Source organism: Aotus nancymaae, unplaced genomic scaffold, assembly GCF_030222135.1.
Source record: "Aotus nancymaae isolate 86718 unplaced genomic scaffold, 86718_ANA_hifiasm-v0.15.2.pri h1tg000051l, whole genome shotgun sequence".
Lineage (NCBI taxonomy): Eukaryota > Metazoa > Chordata > Mammalia > Primates > Aotidae > Aotus > Aotus nancymaae.
The window spans coordinates 15,201,497-15,229,175 of record NW_026988465.1 but is presented as its reverse complement, the minus strand read 5'-3'; the positions used below and the strand labels follow the sequence as shown (position 1 = coordinate 15,229,175).

Genomic DNA, 27,679 nt, shown 5'->3' with positions numbered 1-27,679 from the left:
AAAGGAAAAAGAAAGGATGCAGCAAACTAAGAGTATGCTCAGAGGACATGACAGGACAGCAAAGAAACTACTGGAATAACAATGAGGGGAAACAGGACATTTAATACATAGAAAAGAGGACTTGGGAAGTAAATGACAATGGTCTTGAGCGCACTGTGCTGTAGGGCAAAGAAAAACTGAATGTGTTCTCCAAAGATCTGGAATCTGGTTCCTACTCCATTCCTATTTACCGTGTGATCTCAAGCAGGCTGCTCACCTTCTCTGGGTCTTATATCTTCACAACTACAAAAGGAGGTCTTGTTTTGTGAGCAATGGCAGGGGGTTTTAATGAGACTTAGGTTCAAATCCCACCTACATGGCTTACCAGTTACGTGGTTTTGGTCTGAGCCTCTGTAAAATACAGATAAACAAAGATGAAACTTCCCTCAGAGCTTATTACGAGAATTAAATAAAATAATGTAAATAAGATGCCTGATTCAATGCTTGACACATAGTTGATACTCAGTAAGTTATAATTTACAATTACCAATAAATGGTAAGTATAATTATTCAGTAATATGACTCTATAAAAGATTTGAAATGCGATTACAAGAAGGCGATACACTTTTCTGCCATGTTGCAAGACCAGCAGGTAAAATATATAGGTACAGGTTTTTCACTAAAGAAAGGACTTTCTAATAACGAGAACTAACAAGAAAAAAAGCTGCCTTGTGAAGTAGCAAGGTTCCCAACACTAAAAATGTTCAAAAGTGTCATGAAGAATATTTGTTGGGGACACTACAGAATGGCTTCCTATATTTTGAATGAGAAATAGATAAGGTTCCTTCCTAATCCAAATGTCTATGACTTTCAGCTGAGTGCAGTACCAAGTGCATTCATAGTTTATAATATTAATGTACCACTGCCCTCTAGTGTATAACCTAAGAAGACAAAATCACTGATTAAAAAAAGGAAAAAAGTGTTTGCACAAGTATCATGAAAAATTATTTTCATTGACAAAGAGTTATCTTACCAATCATTGAGTAGAACCTTCTTACTTTCAGGTGAGAAAACTGGGGAACAGAAAGTGATACGATTAGCCCAAAGTCACAGGGTTACACAGCTACAGAACTGAGATGGGAATCTCACTGTCTGACTCTCAGGTCAGGGTTCTTCCTGACACAGCACATTCCTGAGGCTGCAGCATAGACCCAGTTTTCCTTGGATGGTGTCACTTGTCTGAGCCAAAAGTCTTTGGTTCTAGCCACGCAACTGGACAAGTTTCTCTTAGCATGATGAGTCCAGCACATCCTCAATCACAAGTTCAAACCCTTACAACCATGTTGCTGAAAAAAAACAATGGTTAATGAGGCCATGTTGACAAGCATAGTTCATTATCAGCAAGCTAATGACCACTCAGGCCGCAGCAGGGATGCCAGGCTACAATTAGGTCTGCAGTGATGTACAAACAGAAAGGGACTCTAGTTATAATTAAACCTGATTCTTTAGTCCAATTGCTCATTAGGGAAGAAAATAAAACAATCCACAGATCCCACACAAGAAGATCTAAAACTAATGCTTTGGTCCAGGGATGGAATGGTAGGCCATTGAGCTATTATTGGTCCATGTCTAAGTATCTACTGCCGAATGAGCACTTCAGCTTATATTCTTTTTTAAATTGTTTTTTATTATATATATATATATATATATATATAATTGTTTTAGGTTTTGGGGTACATGTGAAGAACATGCAAGATTGTTGCATAGGTACACACATGGCAATGTTATTTGCTGCCTTCCTCCCCATCACCTATATCTGACATTTCTCCCCATGTTATCCCTCCCCAACTCCCCACTCACCGCTGTCCCTCCTCTAGTTCCCTCCAACAGGCCCCAGTGTGTGATACTCCTCTCCCTGTGTCCATGTGTTCTCATTGTTATTCAAAGTACTTTGTAATGAAGAAGGATTGGTTTTCATCTAAGTGATTTTGAAAGCCATGGCACAAAGAATGCTGGATAATTTTTCATTTTCTTTGTTTTGCTTATCACTATTGTTTGACTGTTTTTCCTGTGGACCTGTATTACTTGTGCAATTAACCGTCTTTAAAAAGTACTAAAATCTTGCCAAAATCTCTTCAAGTAATGAAAACTATCTAGGTATTAAATGTAAGAATACACATAAGCACAAACCTTTCATAATTAGAAGGAGGAACTACCTCCATAGAAAAATAACATGATGTTATTTAAAAAAAAAGAGAAAAGAAAAAAGTCAGCACAGGATATGGGTTCTGAAACCAGAGACTGGAATTCACACGATAGCTTTGTTAGTGAGCCCTTGGGCAAGTGTCTAAAATTTTAAAGGAGGATTCCTGTGATTAAATGAAAGGTCTAGGTAAAGATCCTAGGAAATGCCAAAAAAACAAAAGTAATCCCTAAATTACAGGCTTCTTCCTCTTCCCCATATTCCCCTGCATTGCCATTCTTTATCCTTGTAATTCCTAAAATGTCTAAATCTAGAAAGAGATGTCTTACTAGGAAAGACCAATTGAAAGCCTTGAATTGAGAAGGAAAGAAGATCCAAGGGGCCCAAGGAGGTAAGGTAGTAAGAAGACGGGGAGAAGAGGAGGCAGTTCACAGGAGAGAAGAGAGAATGGGCTTCCTTTGGAGATGAATTCTCTGCAGCCTTGAGAAGAGGTGGGGAAGACACTGGAAGAGTGAAGCTAAGGAGATCAGAAGAGGTTTGTTTTCTCCCTTTCTTCCCATTTAGTTCCCTCCTTAGCTTTCTGTCTCATTCTGATTCTCAAATGATGAAGGCCTTTCTTATTCCTGTCCATGTATCCTTCATCTACAACTTCTTCCTTCTTACTGAACCAGTCCCCTAGCCCTGTGCTTTTGAGTCAGTGTCACCAGCACCCTCTGGAGGCATGTGTCATCAATTTTCTTTTCATTCATAATGTTTCTCACACATACCTTCCATCTGTTCGTTTCTACTGGTCTCTTATCTGTCTGTCTGAAAGCATTCTTAGGTTTTCTCTACACTTAAGATTCAATCCCATGAGCCCTTATATTGCCACGTTCTCCGTGGGTAATAGAAAGGGAAAGCACTGTGAAGAATATATAATTTTTTAAAAACCAGTTCCTGTGCTCAAGGAGCTTATAAATTAGTTGCAGAGAAAAGACTATCTCTTTAGAAACAATGGTGATCAATAAAAGGAGTATATAATTAAGTCCTAAATTGGCCTGTCAGACCGAGTCTCCATAGCCAGGGGGATACTGGCCGAGTCTCCACAGTCAGGGGGATACAGGCCGAGTCTCCACAGCTAGGGGGATACAGGCCGAGTCTCCACAGCTAGGGGGATACAGGCCGAGGAGTTCCCCAAGGTGCTGTGGTAAGGGATGACTTGGAGGAAGCACCAGGCCAGAATATTGCACAAAGCAATTACTCAGTAAATGTTTGTGATTTGATTTGAGATGAAATGTTAGCTAAGCCTTGAAAATCATTGTAAGTCGCCATTTCTCTCACCTACCTGACAATTCTCCTTCTTCACTGGTTTTAAGGCGCACATTGTGTTACATTTTAACAACTCTGGAACAAGGATGTATTTTTCAATGAAGGACACTCAGCATGTGTTATAGATTAATTGTCAGTGCTTTTTCTTTCTCAGTGGTATATAAAATAATAGCTTATTGATGGCTTCTTAGATTCCATAAAACACATATTTTTGTGTGTATCCAGTATATTTCAGGTTGCTATTCTAGGCCCTAGGGATATGTGAATAAGAAATGCAAGGTTTTTCTCTCTTAAAGCTTACATTGTGGTAGAAGAAGACAGATAATAAACCAATTAACAAATACCTGATACACTGATGCGAGGTATGGTGACACAGACTGAATAGGAACTAGATTGAAGCCTAGATCCCAATCTACTGTGCAGAAAAATAAAAAATAATGAGAAGTGAAGTTTTTTAAAAATTAGATTTCACGTAAGAAATAGCAATTTGGAAGGAATTTACACATATTTTGGGTATTTCATCTCCTCTGCTAGACAGTGAGCTCCTTGAAAACACGTTTTTAAAGGGCAATTTACTTAATTTTACTACAAAAGATGAAAAACATAGTATGGATTGGACACTTGATCTCAAGGGTCAGGAAATTTTTCTGTGTAGAACCAGATAGCCAATAACTTCAGCTTTGCACATCACAGGCTCTATGACACAACTTCTCACTTCTGCCATTGTAACACAAAAGTAGCATGGATAAACATATAAATGAGCATAGCTATGTTCCAACAAAACTTGGTTTACAGGCCGGACATGGTGGTTCACATCTGTAATCCTGGCACTTTGGGAGGCCAAGGCAGGTGAACCATGAGGTCAAGAGTTTGAGATCAGCCTGACCAACATGCTGAAACCCCTTCACTATTAAAAATACAAAAATAAGCTGGGCATGGTGGTACATACCTGTAATCCCTGCTACTCAGGAGGCTGAGGCAGGAGAATTGCTTGAACTCAGGAGGCGGAGGTTACAGTGAGCCAAGATCATGCCACTGCACTCCAGCATGGATGACAGAGCAAGACTCTGTCTCAAAAAAACAAACAAACAAACAAACAAAAAAACTTGGTTTACAAACACAAGTTGCAGGCTGAACTGGCTCCACACTGCAGTTTGCCAACCCCTGGACTAGGCAGCTATGCGTAAAGCCTCCTAGAACTCTGGAATTCTTTGAGATCTACACCTGGAGACCTATTTACCCATGGCATATACAGATGGTCCCTGACTTATGATAGTTTGGCTTATAATTTTTTTCACGTTTAGTGGCGCAGAAGCAATACACATTTAGTAAAAAACATACTCTGAGTACTCATCAGCCAATGTTTTTCACTTTCAGTATGTTTTTCAATAAATTACATGAGATATTTAACACTTTATTGTAAAATGGGCTTTGTGTTAGATGACTTTGCCCAGCTGTAGGCTAACATAAGTGTTCTGAATATGTTGAAAGTCGGTTAGACTAAGCTATGACATTTGATAAACCTGTAGGTGTATTAAGTGCATTGCTTCCTTATAATATTTTCACTTTGCAATGGGTTTGAGATGTAACCCCTTCGAAGGCAAGGAACGTTCATGCAACATCCACAAGATCCCCAGGTTTTTAGTAAGGCCACAAAAACAGACCAAAAAAAGGGGAGCAGCAATGTTTCTGGGGCATCATAAGTGGAGATGAACCCACTTACATATTCTTGCTCAGAAACCAAACATTTCAACTCACCCCAATATACATGGCCTTCCAGACAGATTCAGGGAATCCTGCACTAAAAAGAACAGGTCTTTTTACAGCCACACATAGGAGGTGAGCAGGTGATACGTGGGGTCTGCATGCTCAGCCCTGGCTTGTTGCACTACGGTCAATTACACAGCTGGTTACAAGCGTGTGTTTGCACCTGTTCAAGCCTTCAAATGTGCTAATCCCATATTAATTAAGCAACTCCTTAAAAGCAGGTTAAAAACAAATTAGACCCTGCCATCCCATGCCTGTTCCAGCCTTCCCTTGGTAGCCCTTCATCTATAAGGGAGCATCTACAGAGGGTAAGGAGCAGTGCTTCTTTTGTAATTTGGGGGAGGGGGGGCTCATTATGTCCCATCAATTAGTGCTGCCACCACTTAGTGAAAACAGTTGTTGGCACATAGTCCATATTAGTAACTAATTAATAAGGGTTGATTAGCTAAGCTCTCTCACGAGGTAGAACAGGCAACAGCCACCTTCCACAGGTCTACTGATTAAAACAAGGATATCAACAATGCAAAATGAAAGAAATGATGCTGGTGACCCTCATCTTTCTGAATGGGTTACGAGACAGCAGTCCATAGCTAACCAGTACATCTTTCTATTTTAATATATTGAAATGACTTGAGACGACAAGGATGTCTGGCTTGTTATTCTTCAAATCTTTGAATAAGGGAAGAATCTAGCACCAGAGCAGATAAACATGGGAACGTATTTCAGGGAAGTAGAAAAATCGACCCAGAACATGTAGGATGCACACCATACTGTAAAATGCAGAACATGAATGTGTATCTATTTAGATATCCCTGTTGATATTTTCAAATGCTATTTTTATTAGGAGCATGGAATAGTGGGTAAAAACAGGAGACTGAGATTAGGGATTTGATCAATTATAGATCAAGCAAAATGTTCATGTTTCTGTATATCAGTTATTGTGTTATAATTACCTCTTTATATCTCTCTTACACACACATGCACACATAGACACAAATTTTGATCATAGTTCTTTGAAGTTAGGGGTCAAATCTCATTTATCTTCATATTCCGTAGAAGAGAGCATTTTAGAAACTTCTTAGCCATTTGATAAATAGATTAATGAATGAATGCTTTAACTTCTGACTACTGGATAAAAGATAGATCAGGAACAAATCCTATATGTTAATGTTAACTTCAAAATGCTCACCACACAGGGATTTTCAACCTTTAAATTAAGTTCAGAAACTCTTTTCTCAGTTTTACCACATATGACTTTATATCTGCTTAGTATCTTTTTTTTTTTTTTTTTTTTTTTTTAAATATGGAACGCTTCACGAATTTGCGTGTCATCCTTGCGCAGGGGCCATGCTAATCTTCTCTGTATCGTTCCAATTTTAGTATATGTGCTGCCGAAGTGAGCACAGTATCTTTTTTATTATTATTACTAATAGATTATGTATACATAGGATTAAACATATTAAGCATTTAAGAGTCTGCTACATGTTATCAAGTCACAATCATTCGGTTACATCCTTCTACTTATATATGTAAGAGTAATGATATAACTTTATTTTGAGACAGTGTCTCACTCTGTCACTTAGGCTGGAATGCAGCGGCATGATCTCAGCTCACCGCAGCCTCCAGCTCCCGGCTTCAAGTGATCCTCCCACCTCAGCCTCCCAAGGAGCTAGAACTACAGGCACACATCACTATGCTTGGCTAATTCTAAACATTTTTTATTAAATTTTTTGTTAAGATGTCACTATATGTTTCCCAGGCTGGTCTCAAACTCCTGAGCTCAAGCAATCCTTCTGCATCAGCCTCCCAAAGTGCTGGGATTATAGATAGGCATGATCCACCGCTCCTAGCAACATCATAGATTTTAATGATGTGCCTTCCATGCAGCCTCTGTTATTCCATGATCCTATTACCTCAATGCCATCAGGGAGCCTAACACAATGATGACATCTCCCAACATGAAACCCACCATACAAAAGGGGGCTTTGAAAGAATGCAGGCATTCCCCTCACTGACGTGCTTCTCAATACCTTAGTAAGGAGAATGTCTTGTGACTTTCCTGAATGCATCTGAAGTGTAGCACGCGGGCAACATAAGGAAGCCACTCCAGCATGCCTATTTCCCCAAGCTTCTCCACCTCATGCCGGCATAGCTCTGACATCTCAACCACGTTATTTATGAGCCACCATTAAGTTTGAATTTTAGTCAAACAAGTAAGCGGTTAAGGCTACCTCCGGCTGCTCAAGCTAATATATTAAATCTGGATTTCTAGAAAATATACCCGTATCACAAATCTCATTCTATTTAGTTATATTCTACTTTTCTTGGTCTAACACCCTTAGAATCCACTTCCACACATTTTTCTCAGATTTCTGCCAATCCATGTTAGCAAAGTCGTGAAATTCTTTAGCTTTAGGGATTATTTTCTCTTCAGTCTTGGTGTCCATCCACTTGGAACATGTAAGATTTTACCCTAGGTAAATGCCTAGCGGCTGGAGTTGTGGTGAGTTTTTAGGCAAGTGGGTATCCCCTTTGAAGGCATCTGCTCCTTATGAGGTTACCATGAGGTTTTCAAAGCAAAGGGAGGCTAGTCTCTTCAGACCCAGGAGAGCAAACTACTCTCAAAGAAAAGGGAAAAACCAGTGTGATCTGTGGGGGGGGTTGAGATTGTCAATTTCATCTGAGTCCAGAAAGATGTTTGGGCATTCCATGTTTCAGGATTCCAATCTTTCCCAATCAATGCCTTAATAACGAGGTGATAAATTGCCAAGATAGCAAATTCAATTGGCATTAACTTCAGCAACTCATGCAGTCAAATTTGAGCCATCAGACCTCTTGCCATAAGAAATAAGAAGCTCTTTTAAGTCCATCATGTGAGCTGAGACTGAAAGAGCTTGTTTTTTTCTTTCTGTAATCACTCCAGTACATTCAGGACCATCTATTCCATGCCACAGTCCTTGTCGTCATCATTGCTTCTGTAACTGTCAAGTGTGACAGCCACCTGGGCTTCCAAGACACTTGCCTCAGTTGGTCCTTCATCACGGTCAATTCCAGAGAGCTTAATGAATTGAGATCTACACAGCATGGATCACTAGCATCCCATTTCCCACTGAGGATCTCAGCACTTCCAAGAGGCATAACCAAACCAATCCCAAAATCCAATCCTTGACCATCTGTCTCTCAGGATGACTCCTACTACCACGTCTGTGTTTGTGTGAGTCCAGCTAGAAGTCAGAACCCACATTAATAGTTTGAACTGGAGGAAATTTAATATCAAGCATTATTAATTAGTAACAAGACAAGAATGGATAAAAGAGGACTCTAGTAAATACCTTGGTACAAGGACCAAACTTGGAAGGGGCCCTATTCCCATGATTGAGATTCAGATTTTGTAGAAGAGGTATGGCTGTGGCCAAGTGGAGAAAGTATAAGTTTGCCGGTGCACAGTGGGGCCAGAGCTAGTCTACAGCCAGCCGGCCAAAACCAGTGAGCAAGAAACTGTGGTCCGGACTGGCCATCAGGAATCCTTCCACTGGAGTGCCAGTAGGCTGGGAGTGGAAAGAAGGAAATGAACTGGAAGGCAGGGAAGTTCACTAGTTTGCCCCAGACCAGAGTCATTCCATGAGTGAGACAGATAAGGGGAAAACTGCCAGCCAGGATGTGGGTAAAGCTTGTTGGAGGTTGAGTGTGACTGAGGGTTCTGGAAGTCACTGGCAGCCACTAGAGATGAAACAGATCCAAGCATACAGAGAAGCCCCTTCCTCCTGCACCATCCCTTTCGTGCTCTCTCCTGAAAAGCTTGTAATTGTGCCAGCTAAGATGAAATGTTTACAGAGTCTAGCTCCATTATCACAAAACAGGACAGAAAAGGATGAATTTGGAGCTAACAGTCAATAAATTAATAACTTGTACATGAGGTGCTTTCCTGTATTAATAACTACGTTCATTTCAATGACTGATCTTTAATTTTTGAAACTCTGTGATCTTGGAAAGTAAACAGTAAGTGGTTTGCGGCAGGTCTGTCGTCCATTGCCTCCTTTTATGAGGGGCACCCCCAGAAAATAAAAAGAGGCACATACCCTCATTGAGCAACTACCGTACTGTCGGCGCCACGCTAGGCACAGGAGCTTACTTTCTCTTGTGTAGAGTTTACACAATAAAGCCAGTGTAAAGAAAAAATCCAGGGCGGCATGTGTACAGTTGCTAAAAGCAACTGAACCTCAGGTGCTCCAAATACTAAGATTTAAAACTGTCCACACTTTCAGTGGAGGCCTCAATATGAATTTGTGTTCTGCATTAATTGTAATTATAACCTTTTAAATCTTTTCCTTTTCTTTACTTTTTTCATCTTTAACACCTTAATAACATGTCTTTTTCTTTATTAATATTTGCTTATCAATTTGGTAGATTTTTTAAATTTATAATATCTAGTGTTGACCATGGCATAAAAGAAATAGGTACACTCATACATTTCTGGAGGAGATGTCAGAAATTTTAATGTATTTTCAAATATAATATATCTAAAAATATGTTAAAATTATAACTACTGATACCCTGTAAACCAGTATTTCTACTCCTAGGAATTTAGCCTTCCAAAGGACTTCCACACTAGGCAGAGATTGGTAAAAAGGTATAAGTTGCATAAATTACACAATGGAAAACTATGCAACCCTTGAACACAATATCTATAATTAGAAGTTCTCATGTAAAAAAAATCCAAGACATATAGCTACGTGAAAAAGCAGATTGCTTGAGTATCATTATATAAAACAAAAAATGATAGTAATTATAACAATATAAAACATATGTTTAAGGAAAAGAAATACAGAAAAATATCTCAAATGACTGAACATGGTCATCTTTGGGGAACGGGAGTATGAAGGATTTCTACTTTTTATGTTATTTACTAAGTAAGTTAAGAAGTTAGTAGATTCTTTGGACAGAGATTGACACATAGTAAGTGCTACATAAGTGGCAGGGCATGGTGGCTCACACCTGTAATCCCAGAACTTTGGGAGGCAGAGGCAGGCAGATCACCTGAGGTCAGGAGTTTGAGACCAGCTTGGCCAACATGGCAAAAACCCCGTCTCTACTAAAAATACAAAAATTAGCTAGGCATGGTGGTGGGTGCCTGTAATCCCAGCTACACTGGAGGCTGAGGCAGGAGAATCGCTTGAACTCAGAAAGTGGAAGTTGCAGTGAGACGAGATCATGCCACTGCACTCCAGCCTGGGTGACAGAGCCAGACTCTGTCTCAAAAAATAATAATAATAAATATATCTAAGGTTTTCTAAGTAAAACAGATATGAAAATGTATAGTATTGCATTATGCATGTACCAAACACAAAGTTTTGTTGGGTCTCATATTTCTTTGAGTGGAGGGTTGTCTCTTTGGAATTACTGTTTTGAGTCTTATTAGAAATCCTGAAATACTGTTTCAGCTTATCTTTCCAAAAGAAAAACCAGCAAAGAAGAAAGAAGTTTTCCTCACCTAAGAAAGGGTAGAATTCTGAGGAATTGCAAAAGGCAATTAATTTATTGTCCTACAACATTTGCCACTCTTCTGTTTAGCAGTAATTCTGGAAACATACTGAAAAAACTTAGTGTGTTCTTACTGAGCATTCTTTCATAAAAGGTTTGTATGAACTTCTCTGGGCCAGAAACAAGGATGGCTTGGACTGGGTGGATACCATGGACATGAGGAAAGTGAATAGATTGCATAACTGGAGGTTGAAATGGTAGGATTTATATAACCTGACAGTTCAACAGTGACACTGGGACCCTTGAAAAGTACAGAAAACCTGCCAAAACAACATCTCAATCTTTGCTGCAGCTTTTGAAAAAGTCACCTTCTGTAGCGAGGAAGAGGAAGAGAGGAGGAGGAGAAGGAGGAAGAGAGAAGGAGGAGAAAGAGGAAGAGAGGAGGAGGAGGAGGAAGAGAGGAGGAGGAGGAAGAGGAAGAGAGGAGGAGGAAGAGGAAGAGAGGAGGAGGAGGAAGAGGAAGAGAGGAGGAGGAAGAGGAAGAGAGGAGGAAGAGAGGAGGAGGAAGAGGAAGAGAGGAGGAGGAAGAGGAAGAGAGGAGGAGGAAGAGGAAGAGAGGAGGAGGAAGAGGAAGAGAGGAGGAGGAAGAGAGGAGGAGGAGGAAGAGAGGAGGAGGAGGAAGAGAAGAGGAGGAGGAAGAGGAGGAGGAGGAGGAAGAGGAGGAGGAGGAGGAAGAGGAAGAGAGGAGGAGGAAGAGGAAGAGAGGAGGAGGAGAAGGAGGAAGAGAGGAGAAGGAGGAAGAGGAAGAGAGGAGGAGGAAGAGGAAGAGAGGAGGAGGAGAAGGAGGAAGAGAGGAGGAGGAGAAAGAGGAAGAGAGGAGGAGGAGGAAGAGAGGAGGAGGAGGGAGAGGAGGAGGAGGAGGAAGAGAAGAGGAGGAGGAAGAGAGGAGGAGGAAGAGGAAGAGAGGAGGAGGAAGAGGAAGAGAGGAGGAGGAAGAGAGGAGGAGGAGGAAGAGAGGAGGAGGAGGAAGAGAGGAGGAGGAGGAAGAGAAGAGGAGGAGGAAGAAGAGGAGGAGGAGGAAGAGGAGGAGGAGGAAGAGAGGTGGAGGAGAGGAGGAGGAGGAGGAGGAGGAGGAGGAGAAGGACTACTTAAAAGCCAGTAACAGCTTCAGGCAAAAAAGGCACTGCTAGACATGCTTTCTCCCTGCACAGAGACCAATAAATCCTTCAAGATTTCAAAATATAGTTAAAATTATGGTACCCACCAACTTGATATTATCTATTCTCCAGTGCTGGGAGATACTAGCTAGAATACCTGGGAAACCCAGGAGTGTTGCAGCAAGATTCCTTGGGTCTCTTGTTGAGAGAGACAGGTTTGGACTTCTGCTGGCACTCCTACAGCCAAGACATTATTTCATTTTTCCTTCCAGGACAAGAGATAAGAAGCCAAAAAGTCAATGGCAAATCGAAGCAGAAAATCTAGACAGTAGTTTGTAGGACAAATCCCAGAAGGTTTCCCTACTCATTTTCTAATGTATGTGCCTTTGGTAACAGAGAATAAATGAGCAAATAGAAGACTAGGGAAGTTGAGACCAAGAAGTGAAGCCCATCGCTAGACTTCCTGGATGCTCTCGGTGGTTCTATGATGGCAACTGATTTGACTGAGAAATTTCAGTAACAAGGTAGCAACATGAAAGTGCTTGACACATGGGAATTTTACTGAGACTTGTTTCTTTGGTCAAAGTAAATATTTTGTAACATTTCTCTAAAACTTTTTAGGCTGAAATCATACGAGTACAGACTTCAGCAATGGTTCCAAATTTTTAAGCGTGATACCTTCTTGAACGTCAAAATACAGTTTTAAAGATCTTCCACAAGTAATAGATCTGCTATGAGTATCCATATATTTAAAAATATGTGACACACTTTAAGAGAAAACGTGTGAAACGCATAGATGGTACTCAATAAATATCACTGACTGAATGAAAAATAATAGCATACATAAAAGATATTGATTTAATCTATAGACCGTGCTCATAGGGATCAGCTTACGGATTGGGCCATTTTCCAGAGTGGAAATTGGGGTCTTCCTTTACCCATTTGTCTATGTTACTGAAAAACTGAAGCTATTAATCAAAAAAGCTATTAATCTTCACCTTGCCTGGACTCCACCCACTTTCAAAACCAGGGAGCCTTTCTTGTGGCATGAGTTCCATTAGACACTTAACGTTTGCAACCTGTCAAACCTACTCGCTGCTTAGCTGTTAAGCATGTACATCTGTGCTTAGCCAGCAACACGGCTCACCTGTTCCTCAGCTAGTGCTGAAACGATAACCCAGTCACTGGTGTTTAATTTTATCAAAGCCTAGTTAAAAGATTTAATATTTATAGAGAACTGTCAGGCAGTCTCTTCTTTTCCTTGGAAACAAGATTTATGCTCAGATCAATCTATTTTGTCCAAGTGCTACTTGTCTGGATGTCATCGTTTCTCCTCTCCCTTAGAAATACTTTTGCCAGTCTTCATTTTAAGTTGGCACTATTAGCTCACATTATGAAATGTGAAAAATAACACATTGACTTTGAGGATATTGTGGAGGACATTCTCTACTGAAGTACACAGTGTTCTGTGTGCAAGGGAGAAGTTTATCTTAGTACCAGGAAAAGTTCTACGTCCCCTAAACAATTGATTTTTGTTTTTTGCTTTACAGATACACTAATAAACAATTTCTGTAAGTAATGGTGTTTTCCTACTGTGTTAAAACTCAGAGCCAATGTTTTGAGTCTGAATTCCCTCCAGTTATTTCAAAGAACTAACGTATACATTTTGTGAATGTATTGTACTCTCCCTCATTTTACTTCATGTTTTTGTAATCTTCTGATGTTTGCCCGACTCAGATAGTTTATACAGGAAAAAGGTTTAATGGACTTACGGTTCCACATGGTTGGGAGGCTTCACAATCATGACAGAAGGCAAGAAAGGGAAACTCACATTTTCCGTGGAAGGCGGCAGGCAAACAGAGCTCCTGCAGGGAAATTGTTTTTAAAACCACCAGATCTCGTGAGACTGACTCATTATCACGAGAACAGCACGGGAAAGACCCGCTCCCATGATTTAATTACTTCCCACCAGGTTCCTCCCACTACACGTGGGAATTGTTAGGAGTTAGAATTCAAGATGAGACTTGGGTGGGGACACAGCCAAACTCTATCAACAGGTTTCCTTGGGATATGTCTGATGCGTTTAGAGTATCAAAGCTATCACTGTTTTTCGCTTTACCAAAAGACTTCTTTCCAAAAAAAATGGAGAAAAAAGAAAAATAAGGAGTGAAAAGGAGAAAAAAAACTCCAACCTACTCTGTACGAATGTTAATCGTGGCAGCATTTAAAATGGAAACTGCAAATAATTGCGAGGATGGTTAAATATAATATGATACATTCTACATGTCATATGAAATCATTAAATTAATGTTTTAAAAGACAAAGAGTATTTAATGACACAGAAAGTGCTCCACTGACATATTGTGAAAGGCACAATCCCTGCAGGATAATATAAAATAATACGTATCATGTGCGTCTCTAAAAGGCCAGAGGTATATGACTCAAAATATTTGAAAAGGCTATCTCTGGTGACAGAATTTGGTGATGTTTATCTTCTCCTTTGTGTTTTTCTGGATGATCCAAAGTTTTACAACATGTGCTGCACTATAGTCAAAGAAAAAAGTCCATACGAAAAAAATAAAAGATTTTGCTTTTACATATCTTTATATGGCATCATAAAAACCACGCAATCTCATCAGTTAGGCTGAACTCCAGCTACTAAAACCGGTTTAATTAATGATTCCCACATAAATTAAGTGAACTTACATTACCAGATGATAAAACATGTTATGACACTCCAATAACGTAATATAGTACAAACATAAAAATTGATGGTGGAAACAAATAACCTGGAAATAGATCCTAATATATATCTACTCAAAAAGAACTTAGTATACGATAAAAGTGGCGTTACTCATCATTCAAGAGGAGGAAGGGTTATTTCACAAATGGTGCTAAAATAGAGAGTTAACTGTTTCAGAGGAAGATAAATCATTGCCTTACAAAATACAATAATGTACATTTTGGATGGATTTGATTATTGAGTGTAAAAACTACACTCAGGACACCCAGAAGAAATCATAAATACAAGTGAATTTGTAATCTAGAATTTCAAATATCTTTCTAGTCAATGATAAAGGAAGAAATAAACTGGAGAGAGAGGGAGACCAATTTTCCTACACTTTTGAATATCACTTCCTCACATCAAAAACCACCGTAAGAGGCCAGGCATGGTGGCATATGCATGTAATCCCTTCGCTTTGGGAGGCCAAGGCAGGCAGATCACCCAAGGTCAGGAGTTCAAGACCAGCCTGGCCAACATGATGAAACCCCATCTCTACTAAAAATACAAAAATTAGCTGGATGTGGTGGCACGTGCCTATAATCCCAGCTACTTCTAGAGGCTGAGGCATGAGAATCACTTGAACTCAAGATTGTGCCACTACACCCCAGCCTGAGCAACAGAGTGAGACTCTGTCCTCAAAAAAACAAATAAATAAAAAGCTTAAGTAAATTTAAAAGTAAGAGAAAGCTAAGCCAAACACCTGCAAGGTATAAGACAGAGTTAAAATGCTTCATATAATCCTGTCTTATAAGTCAATAAGAAAAGACAACCATTCCGATTCTTTTTAACTAGTGGAAAGACATAAGCAAGCTTTATTATGTTCCACTAGGGCAGGGGCTGTCTCTCCCTCGTTTGCTGCTGAATGTTATGCCTTCTACAGTGCTTCACGCACAGTGGGCGATCAATAAGTATCGACTGAATAAAAGAATGGTCATTTACAAAAGAGCAAATAGAAATGACCATTAAAACATTTAAAAGTCCAACATGACTGGTAATTAAAGAAATGAAAGATGGAGTAGAGGTAACATTTTATTCCATCAACTTGGCATATATGCCTTTTAAAATAATATTCAGTTTTGTCAGGTATATGGTGAAATGAGTATTTTCACTTACTGCCACTAGGAGTCTCTAGGTCAAAATTTGTCAACACATTCAAAAATCTCAAGCATCTTGATCCTTCAGCAATATTTTCATTTCTAGGAATTTGTTATGGAAAAATAATCTAAATAAACACAAGAATATTAATCTCTGCAATCCTGGTAATGTTGTAAATTGGAAACAACCTGATTGTTAAATATAGGGAATTTATTAAACAATTATATACATAAGAAATAATGTTATAAAATAATAATTGTGATTTTGAATATTTAAGTGTATGGAAAATTGTATGTTATGAAACAAGTTTAAGGAAAAATCTATATGTATATATTGACTCTCATTTTTAAAAAAATATATGGATATCTACATGTTAAAAAATAATATGTGAGCCAGGAGCCATGGCTCATGCCTGTAATCCCAGCACTTTAGGAGGCTCAGGCAGGTGGATCATCTGAAGTCAGGAGTTCCAGACCAGCCTGACTAACATAGTGAAACCCTGTCTCTACTAAAGATACAAAAATCAGCCAGATGTGGTGGCGTACACCTGTAATCCCAGCTACTCCAGAAGCTGAGGCACAAGAATTGCTTTAATCCAGGAAGCAGAGTTTGCAAGTGAGCTGAGATCATGTCACTGCACTCCAGCCTGGACAACAAAGTGAGACTCTGTTTAAAAAATAATAATAATAATAATAAATAAAAAATAATAATATGTGCATATTTTTATGTTTACTTGGATAGTGAAATATGCTTTTAAATTGACTTCCCAAAGAACTCATACTACTTGTATAATAAAATGAAAAAATTATTTAAAAAAAACTTCTCTTCACCATACATGCTGGCACACCAGCTACACAGAGGCCACAGAAGGATGGTCACTTAAGCCCAGGAATTTGAGACCAGCCTGAGCAACACGGAAAGACCCTGTGTCTTTAAATTCTGAAATACTTTTTAAAGACTTCTGTGAGGTTTGCAAGCTCTTCTTCATAGTTTGCAGGCTGTCGTTTTAATATATTCTATTGATCACAAAACGATTGGGGTGGTGAGTGACAGGTGCTCTAAACTGAAACTCTCCCCACCGCTCCTAGGCAAACCCAACAATCCCAGCATATGATGGAGTCAGCAGTGACTCATGCCTGGCCAATCAGAGTGGCACATCCCCTGCTGCTGATCCCGAAATAAGCATCTGACCTGAACTGAGCTCATGGCCCTTTCCTGGGGCTTCTGCTGGACTTTCATAAAAATCATGCTCTTCTTCTCTAAAAAGCCTAGCTCTGGGATCATGCAAAGATTCTGGAATGTCTAGAAGCATCTTTTCTAAAATTTGGAAAGGGCCAACCTAAAAATGAAACTAACCCAAGGAAAACCACAACGAATACATGAGAGTTTCTGAAGGCCTGTGATTGACTTCCTGGATCTTGCCATGCCTAAAAACAATGTTCTGGGCTTTATAAAAACATGAGTCAAGAAATCCCTTTCTCGAGTTGGTTTGAGTTGGATGTTTTTTTCCACTGGCAAGGCCGGCACAGCTAAGCCAGCCAAAACCCAACTCCGAATTCTGTGGCAATAGGCATAACCCTGGAGCATCAGAGGCTGGCGGGGGTCCTGATATACAGAGAATGATGAGACAGCAAGCAACCCACCACCACGGCTAAGGAGAGCCCTGTCAAGGATAACCCCTAATACGATGTCGTAAAAGTGGCATTCCACCCCTATGGTTTTACTTCCACAAACCTATAATCCCAGTCTAATCAAGAGAAAAAAAACATCAATTTTCAATAGAGGGGAATTCTGCAAAACACCTGACTGGTACTCTTCAAAACTGTCTAGGTCAATTACATTAAATGAAGTAAGCCAGGCACAGAAAGATCAATACCACGTGTTCTCACTCATAGAATAGAGAACACAGTAACGATTATTAGAGGCTGGGAGGATAGAGGGAGGAAAGCATAGGGAGAGGTTGGTTAGTAGAAACAAAATTAGAGCTAAACAGGAGAAACAAGTTATAATGTTCTATATTGCTCTGTAAAGTGACTGTAGTTAATAATAATTTATTGACTATGTTGAAAAGCTAGAGGAGAGGATTTTTGGAAGTTCCCAACATAAAGAAATGATCAATGTTTGCGGTGATGAATATGCTAATTACCCTGATTTGATCACTACACAATGTACAAGAGTGTTTCAATCTAAAAACATGTAGCTTCAGGCTGGGCACGGTGGCTCACGCCTGTAATCGCAGCACTTTGGGAGGCCAAGGTACGTGGATCACTTGAGGTCAGCAGTTTGAAACCAGCCTGGCCAACATAGTGAAACCCCGTCTCTACTAAAAATACAAAAATCAGCCAGGCGTGGTGAGGGGCGCCTGTAATCCCAGCTACGCGGGAGGCTGAGGTGGGATAACTGCTTCAGTTCAGGAGCCAGAGGTTGCAGTGGGCCGAGATGGTGCCGCCGCACTCCGGCCTGGACCACAGAGTGAGACTCTGTCTCAAAAATAATAATAAGATAAAATAAAACATGTCACTTTCCTGTCTGAGTAGATATACACACTAGCTTTTACCTACCATTTGGGCAATTTCTCCCTCAAAATTGAAACCGACAGAGGGACTAAGGAGAGATTTTCCTGGACTTACTGGGTAGGATCTAGAAGACAAAGATGGAAGAATAGAGTTGTATAATGTATGTATGGGTGTGATAATACAGATACAGGTATCTTGATCTGTGAGTGGATTACTGCTCTGTATGAGGAAAAAATAAGAAATTAACTTAAGAAATTAGTGGTATTGAAATATCACTCTGTACCCCCATAAATATGTGGAGGTCTGTCAAGGTCATTAAGACCAAGGAAAGTCTGAGAAATTACAACAGCCCAGAGGAGTCTAAGGAAACATTACGACTAGGTGGAGAAAGGATATGGCAGAAAAACTCATACAACTGAAATAAAGGACAGAGTTTAGTTACTTTTTTTTTTTTAAGGAGGAGAAGGGTAATCTCTACATTCACTTCCAATTGGTCTTTGCTCTGAGAGCTTAATGGCCTGGTGTGATGATGGCAAAAGGTAACTCCCTCAACTCTGGAAGCTGGAGGTCGCTTGCACCTCCTTGAGGACACCTTTTCATGATAGGAACGTTCCCATTCATTCAGCACGCAGGGCTCCGTATAAGCTACTGGGCCTCAGAGCGGCTCAAGCTATGGCTTTGTTCTCAAGGAAGTTGCAATCTGGGGAGCAGTAGACAGAGAAGGGGAAAACCTCCTCCCGGGTAGTGGCTCTCAGACCCACCACCTCCCAGAACAGCTATCCTTACGACTAAGTTGATAATTAAAGCAAAACATGAATATTCACTCGAAGTGGGATAATACGATGAATGTAAAGCCTCATATGAACTCCAGTGAGGTTTTGCAAACAATGAGTTTTGGCACCAAACTTAAGTAAATTCTTAGTTGCTAGAGCTTTGGTGATGTTGAAATTTTGGATAAGGTATGGTAGACCTGATTAACACTTTCAGCTTCAACCCCAGGAGAAAATCTGTGGTACTATTCCCCAACCTTTCCCATTCTTCCTCAGGCTGTGGTTAGTTTATTTTCTAACCCTGAGGAAGATCACTCTTAAGTTTCTTTTAATTTTCTTTCAGATCTATAATAAAGTTGGTGTTTTGGAGTGAGTTAGCCTGAATTGACTTCTCCCCCTAGGCAACTTCTTTAGCTCTACTGACCTCATTCACATGTTACTCAGTGGTTCTGGATCTTGAGCTTGCATCACAATCCCCAGGAGGATGTGTTAGAACACAGATTACTGGGTGGCTCATGCCTGTAATCCCAGCACTTTGGGAGGTCAAGGCGGGCGGATCACCAGCTCAGGAGATGAGACCATCCTGGCCATGGTGAAACCCTGTCTCCACTAAAATACAAAAAAAAATTAGCCGAGTATGGTTGTGGGTGCCTGTAGTCCCAGCTACTTAGGTGGCTGAGGCAGGGGAGTCGCTTGAACCCGGGAGATGGAGGTTGCAGTGAGCTTAGATCGTGCCACTATACTCCAGCCTGGCAACAAAGCAAAACTGTCTCAAAAAATAAATATAAATAAATGAATAAATAAAACACAGATTACTGAACCCTCCTTCCCAAGTTTCTGATTTAAAAGGTCAGGGATGGGGCCCAAGAACTGCTTTTTTTTTCTTTTTAATTTAAAGTTCCAGGATACATGTGCAGGACATGTGCAGAACATGGGTAAGCGTGCGCCATGCCACGGTGGTTTGCTGCACCTTATCAGCCCATTGATAAAGAAGTTAAGAAGAAATCACTTAGGCAGATAGTAAGTGTATGGGAGTCCTTGGTAAGGCTTTCTTTTTCATGAAAAGCAGCCCCAAATCATTTTCCAACAAAGAGCAGCCTGTAAAGTCGAGCTGCAGACATAGACGAGCAAGCTGGGAGCTTGCACAGGTGAATGCCGGCAGAAACTAGGGACTGGGCATGTTCAAGATGGCGGCTCCGTCTTCCCTTCCCTTTGTCATCCACGTGTACAGTATGGAGCAGTCAAGATGGTCCCATCAACTGGAAAGCTCATTTGCATAATAAGATCAGGGTGGGGAGATCAGCCTTCCCCATGCACTATATAAACGTCATACCTGATAGGAACCAACCTGTGAGTCCTGTATAAATCAGACACCACATCCTCATACCTGACTATAAAATCCCACACGTTTACCGCTGGTCTGGTCATTTCTACTGGGAGACCCCTCTCTACAGAGAGAGAGCTGTTTCTCTTTCTCTTCTCTTCTGCCTATTAAATTTTGCTCCTAAACTCCTCGTGTGTGTCTGTGGCCTAAATTTTCCTGGCGCACCATGAGGAACCTCAGGGTATACACCCCAGGCAACGTAGTCACTTCACCATCACCTAGGTATTCAGCCCAGCACGCATTAGCTATTTATCCTGACGCTCTCCCTCTCCCTCAGCAACCCCTGTCCCTGACAGGCTCCAGAAGGTGTTGTTCCCCTCCCTGTAAACATGTGTTCTCATTGGAGAACTGCTTTTTTAACAAGTTGCCTAGTGATGCTGACATGGCTGGTCCCAGGAACACACTTTGAGGGCCCACTCCTTATCTTGCACTGAAGTGAAGACATCAATAAACACTCAGACGCAGTTTTCAGAGCTAATCTTTTATAAAGATTAGCTCGCAAATGGCCCCAATGTGTATTTGATGACTCACAGCTGTCTGCCTGTTCGACATACACAGAGATAGAAAGGCAGCTGAGTACTTGTAGAGAAGAGCTTGGTTGCCCTGGGATTTTACTGGGATGTCATCCTGAGAAGCCTGTGTTAGACCCTTCACTGGTTGTATCAGAATAAAAAAGTAGCAGTTTAAAGGAGTTTGGGGAAGGCAATTGAATTTTGATTTTTAAATAAAATTCCCAAATTGAAATTTCTTTCAAAAACCACTGTATCATGTTGCTGTGTGAGGAAAAAATAAACTTTGCAAATGACTTTCCAAAAGTCATCAAACATGCAAAATGCTGTTCTCCTTTAACATACATAATTGTCAGTCAATCCGGAAACTCCAGCAGATAAAGAGTCTCTTTTTTCAGGAATCAGGGAAGTTGTGCAAACTCTCATGAGTTGATTTTCTTAGTTTGTCCACTTACAGGCCAGTAATTACTCACAGACCAAGATACCTGTATCTGTATTATCACACTCATACATAATTTTGTACAACTCTGTTCTTCCCATCTTTGTCTTCTAGATCTTACCTAGTAAGTCCAGGAAAATCTCTCCTTACTCCCTATGTGTGTGTCAGTTCTGAGGGAAAAATTGCCTAATTGGTAAGTAAAAGCTAGTATATACATCTACTCAGACAGGAAGGCTACACATTTTTAGATTGAATTAACCACAAGAATCAAGGTACCAACGTCTCAAATTCTTGGAGTTCCTCCAAGCTTTACAAAAATCTCTTCTTGTTTTTCTAATACACAAACATTTACTGAAACATCTTAATGAGAACTAAACACATATTTCTACTCAATATTTTGATCTCCTTTATAATTTTGAATATTCTATCAGCATTCTTCTTACCTGTTTTAGTTACAAATGCCACGATTTCGTCTATACCATGGATTTAATTGATTTTGGAGAGTTGATCTGGTAATCAATTTATAATGTATATTTATAATACTATTATATAATATTATATTGTATAGATAATATAATTTTATAAATAAGAAACATGTATTTTTGCCTCAGTACTTGCCAGCTAATTCATTTCTTGGTCAAAGACTAAATGTTCTTCTATATTCCCTTAAATATTTACTTTGCAAAAAGATTCTTTGCTTTTCAAAAGAATTATAGTTTCCTTTAAATAATCCCATGTAAAGGCATATTTTAACTCACACACCTGTTCATGCACATAGCTGTTTGCCGAATTAAGCGTAAAAATAAAATGAAGAGGAAATAGCATCACTCTCATTTTAGGCCTACAGACTCAGCCTCCTCAAAGATACTCCCACATCTCACAGAAAGGCCCCAAGCCATTCTATGTGGCTGTTTGTTAGACTGAACATTAGCAGATGCTGCTCCATATCCTTCCACAGCCCACAAGAAGTAGCTGGGTGAAATCTAGGGCTAGGGGCATCTGGTGATGCCTTACACAAGTGGTTAGCAGGAGCAAGATGTCCAAAGAACAAACTATTTCCAAGTCTCCCTTCTGTATCTTCTCATTAAAGGCAAGAGATGTATCCTGGGAATCTCTGCACCAGTGGAAACTTTTCTCAACTTAGGACCTATTCCTGCCCCATCCCTCGGATAGAGTCTCTGTCTCTAATTCTAATCCTGGATGTGAAGAATGGGGCCTACAAATGGATTGGGTCACATTCTCTCCATTTTATGGATTAAATGCTGTCATCTTTTCATATTTCTTAACTAGCCTCTAAAAACAAAATCCAGCCTTGTCCTTTGTAAGGAACCAGATTGGGATTTGTCTCTGTAAGGTAAATATCCCCCATGCTCAGACTACCTGCCTCCGTGGAAATAAGAGAAGAATTTCATAACTGACTCATGTCCTGAGAAGACTGCTGGCCAGGGTGGATATACATAGTCTCATCCATATGCCACCATGCCCAAAATTGTACCATCGGTGACAGACTGAGCATATATTTCATTGGTGCCCACGACGGGTGGCAGGCACTTGCTAGGCTAGTGGAATGAAGCCCGCTAAGCTGGTTCTACCCTCAAGTAGCTCAGAGTCTGCTGGAGGGATCCCTCTTTTGGAATGAATTATTGTTCTTTCTGTCTCTCTTAACATGCAACTACTCATGGGTATATCTCTAGCACAGCATACCATGAATTGTACGTCAGATCTGTCCTTGCAATCCTAGTGTCTTTGGGAGAAGACAACATTTTAAAAAATCCTCACAAACCACTCAAATGAGTACAATGACCTACATACACCCCAGTTTGAGAAAATCTCAATTCTGTTACCCTAAAGACTCACTTCACTGTAACCATTGCCTTTCTTCAACCTAGAGCCATCCGTCCTCCATTACTTCAACAGAGCAGCAGATGGCGCCAGAAAACCGCAGCATGAGCGGAACTGCACACGCATTCTTGGCTTCCAAGGTTCCCTTTCTGCTCAGGGAGTCAGCATTTCACCTAACGGCGCCTCACATTTGTCCTCACCGGTACTCTTTTCCTCAGAGAAGAGCTGATGTTCTAGTAAGAGAAGCACCCACCATCGTCCTTGTCAACAGTAAGATTTAATGCCAGGGCGAGCCATATTGCTTCCGGCCAACTTCATGACTTTCCAGGTGAGTAATCTTAAGCAGCTCTGCGTTCTTATTTCCTCATCTGCTGGAGGAATGAGAGTCAGAATTTCATCTAGCACCCTGAGAGGAACACATGAGAACCGAATGCCATACTGCTGGATCTGAAAGGCTTTTGTAAACTGATAGGTTATTTATTAATTACCATTAGCACACATTTCCCTCTGAGATCAGAGTGTGTCTGGGGCGACAACAAGCTGAGGCGGAAAAGCATTTTCTCTGCAGAAGCATGAGGTGTTCCGCCTGGGAATGCGGTGTTTCCACCATGCTGGGCCAACACACTCAATAGCATACAGTGAGGGAACAGAAGTGCCATTCAGCTTCTGGATACCAGAGATCTGCCCTCCTAGCTCTCTGGTTAACATCTCACCCCTGCCTCAATTCCAGTCTCAGGCAGACACCCTGGGGCACTCATTCCCTGTCCTCTCAGCAAATCCCAGTGAAACTAAAACCTAAGCAAAGCGTTGAAGAGGAAGTCTCTAAAGTCCTCTCTTCCATATCCTGATTTCAACTTTCCCTTTCCCGATAATTCCGTGTCATCGCTTTTACTCAGGCTGCCCCTGTCAGCAGGAAAATGAACAGGAAAAGGAACAGATAGCTTAACATGTTACCCCGTCAAGAAATACCTATATTTTAAATGAGAATTGTAGTGAAAGAACCATGTTTCATCCAGAGAAAAAAGTCTCCAACAGTCAAATGTGAGCCCCTATAGAGAGACTTTTTAAGTCACCAGCTCCTCCCACTATCTCTCTTAGATTTTAACATAAGGACCAAATAGCTTTTCCTCCTTTCTGCACCCCAACTTCTTCCCTCTGGTCTATATAACCGACCACACTCTGTGAAAAGAATCCACTCTGCTCTTTTTCCCCTCCATGCCTGTCAGCAGTTGTACTTTTTTTTTTTTTTTTTTTTTTGAGACAGAGTCTTGCTCTGTCGTCCAGGCTGGAGTGAAGTGATGCAGTCTCGGCTCACTGCAACATCTGCCTCCTGGGTTCAAGCGATTCTCCTGCTTTAGCCTCCTGAGTAGTTGGGATTACAGGCAACTGCCACCACGCCCAGCTAATTTTTGTATTTTTAGTAGAGAGGGGCTTTTGCCATGTTGGCCAGGCTGGTTTCAAACTCCTGACCTCAGATGATCCAGCCGCCTTGGCCTCCCAAAGTGCTAGGTACACATGTGAGCCACCGTGCCCAGCCAGCAACGGCACTTCTAAATTTTCTGACCTTGTGCTCGCTTCCACAGCACATACACTACATTTTCTGACCTTTAACTCCATGTTGAAGTTCTGCTCTCACCACACATGCATGTGCTCGATAGAAATCAAGCTAGCCACGATGTAAGCACCAAATCTTAACAATAATATTTTAACTCCGTGTAATACTTTATAATTGACAGAGTGTTTCCATTCAACAGGTAAATGGGAGAAGGGGAGGGGATGACACATCAGAAATGTTCTGAGGTCCCAGGGTAACCAGAGCCAGGATTCAGACTTACATGCAGACCCCTGTCTCTCAGTGGTCCAAAGACCATTTCCGCCTAACACTAAGAGCTTTCGGGAAGCTGCGGCTAAGGAGGCTTGAAGAACGAAACGGAGCGGCCATGGTTCCATGATGTCCCACACCTGCACCTCCAGGCTCACAGACCTTCGATGGAGACCAAATTGAATCATATCTACAGCCAGCATTGGTCGTCTCGCTGCTGGCAACAGGGGAATGAGGATGAAGGTGGAGCTCTCAGCCCATTGCCACTACCCTCTTTTGAATTCCCTTGAATACCTAAGAAAAGGTGTACCTTGAGCTGGACAAAACCCAGAGCGACCTTCCCAAATCCCACCTTCAACCTTGGACTTTGAATACCTCGAAAAAGCCCAAGATAAGGGAGGGAGGAAGAGCTCTAAGAAGCAAAGAAATCAGGGCCGAAAACCATGTCCTTAATTCCTTATTTCTTAATCCTCACTGAGGATGACACTGTGTGGAAAGTGCATTCTAGGCTATTGTGCAAGAAGGAGAACCACCACATTCTTTTGATGTTTTTACTGGAATCCCCTAATGTGACTCAGCAGCACGCCCACCAACCCCTGTTCCTTTGCTCAGACTGTTCTTACAGCGCTTCCTCTGTGCTCCCGCTGGGTGGGTCCTCCTCTGACACACATACCAAAGCCTTGTTAGAGCGCCTTCCTTACGAGGGACATAAAGGCCAAAAGAGAGATTCCTTGCCCCAAAACAGGGATGAGGAGCCCAGAACTTGTCTCTGCCCTGAGAGTTTCAACATGGGGCATAGGTAACCTGGGATGGAGAGGAATTGAAAACAGCTACTGAGAAGGGCCATTCCTCATCGGAGGGGCCATTCCTGCCAGTGGCCCTTGTAAGAAACTACAACATCCATATGAATGCTTTTGTCTGAGAGCTGGGAAAGTGGCCATGGCCCTCCAGGGCATCCCATTCGCCATGCTAACCTCCATGTTATATCCCTGAAGTGAATTTTTATCGTTTTATGTTGCCTCAGCACCCATTCTGAATATATATTCACTTTCTCATACCAGAAGCAGGGCTCAGTTATCCTTGGCACAGTTTCTAGTTCTATACCCTCAAACCCAGTCCCCCAATGTGGTCCATCCAGGTATCTGCCTTATACAACTTTCTCCTGGTGACCTCCTTCCTGCCCAGTGATGGCTAGGTACAGCCTGCTGGACTGGCCCTCCTGACTCCCACAGCCCACACAGACTGGGTGGATGCATCACAGTGACCACCGCTCATCACAGCAAGACCTCCTGAACTCATGCCTGCTTGCACTAAACCCGCATGTGAAACTCCCACTGGAAACCTTCTTGCATAACACCCTGGACCCGGTAAAGTCACTGGGGCATAGATTCCTCCCTCTCTGTCTTCCTGTGATCCCTGACCTCAGTGTGAGTCCTCTGGGCATGCCATGTACCCTCCAGGACCTGTAAGTGATAAAATCTTTATTTCCATCTTATGTCTTCCCTAACAATTAAGGGATGCTCTTCATCTTAAAGATCCTAAATTACAACAATCCCTTACCTAGAGATGATCTCCACAGAAGTCATCCAAAGGAAGAAACAGAAACAAGGCATGAAGTTCGTTTGATCATCCTTGAGGATCTACCAGGAAGTCTTGTCAGCACAAAGGGGAGGCTGCTGGTGGTCCCGGGAATTATTGGCACCTGTGATTGAGCAGTTTCTCTGTGCATGGCATAGCACTCTTTAGGCTCCAAAGGCCTTGCCCCCAAAGGCCCAGTGCCTACCTTGTATACATATATATACACCTGTGTATATGTAGACATATATTTTTACGTATTTCTGTTTACATAAATGTACCTACCAGTATACATATAAATAAATACCTAATATGTTACACACATTTAGAAATATGCTATATTTATATAATTAAGTATATAAATATATACTTAATATACATATATATTTAAAGGTACATATATATGTACTTAAAATATATATATGTACCTTTAAATACCTATAAATATATATATACCTATAAATATAAATGTAACTTTAAATATATATGTGATGTACATATACACACATACACAATCCTTCATGACTGGGACTGTATAAAAACAAAAACAACAACACCCACACTTCCATAAGACTTTCTAACTTTATCAAATAAGTTTGCATCTATAACTATATTGTTCGAGTCCAAAATTGGGAGGTTGGCCAGATACCATGATTAGCTCTATTTGACAGATAAGGAAATTAAACTTTCAATACAGTGCTGGTCTGAATCAAAGCTAAACTCTAGCTTTAATGCTTTATTCATATCTTCATGCCCTGGCATACATTGCTTTGAAATGTTGTACAGGTTGGAGTATGAACTTCTGATGTTTTATAAACCTATCTTGGGAATTACTTTTGCTGACAATACCTCCCAGATTATCCTTAATTCTGTATAATTGAAATAAACATAGAAATGAGTAAAAATCACTTGGATGCTACTTACCTTAAAATTACAATTTGGCCTAGTTTACTCAAATCTACCTGCACACTAGGAATCACCTGAGATCTTTTTTAAAACTTCAGTGTCGGCCAGGCACGGTGGCTCACACCTGTAATTCCAGCCCTC

The 27,679-nt window shown here is 40.9% G+C and overlaps 1 protein-coding gene and 1 non-coding gene across 11 annotated transcripts in view; both read right to left on the bottom strand.

Moving 5' to 3' along the window:
• Nucleotides 1-27,679, bottom strand: part of RNF144B (ring finger protein 144B) — a 283,693-nt gene that overhangs the window by 32,839 nt on the left and 223,175 nt on the right. Inside the window, exon 9 of one of the 10 annotated variants that reach the window (XM_064363024.1) lies at nucleotides 13,668-13,760. The exons of the other annotated variants lie outside the window; for them this stretch is intronic. The gene's annotated coding sequence lies outside the window, so the exon portion shown is untranslated. The remainder of the gene's footprint in view (nucleotides 1-13,667; nucleotides 13,761-27,679) is intronic. 10 annotated transcript variants of the gene reach the window in all.
• LOC135269315 (U6 spliceosomal RNA) lies at nucleotides 6,555-6,661 on the bottom strand. The gene has a single exon (XR_010337621.1). It is a non-coding gene; the product is annotated as a U6 spliceosomal RNA (small nuclear RNA).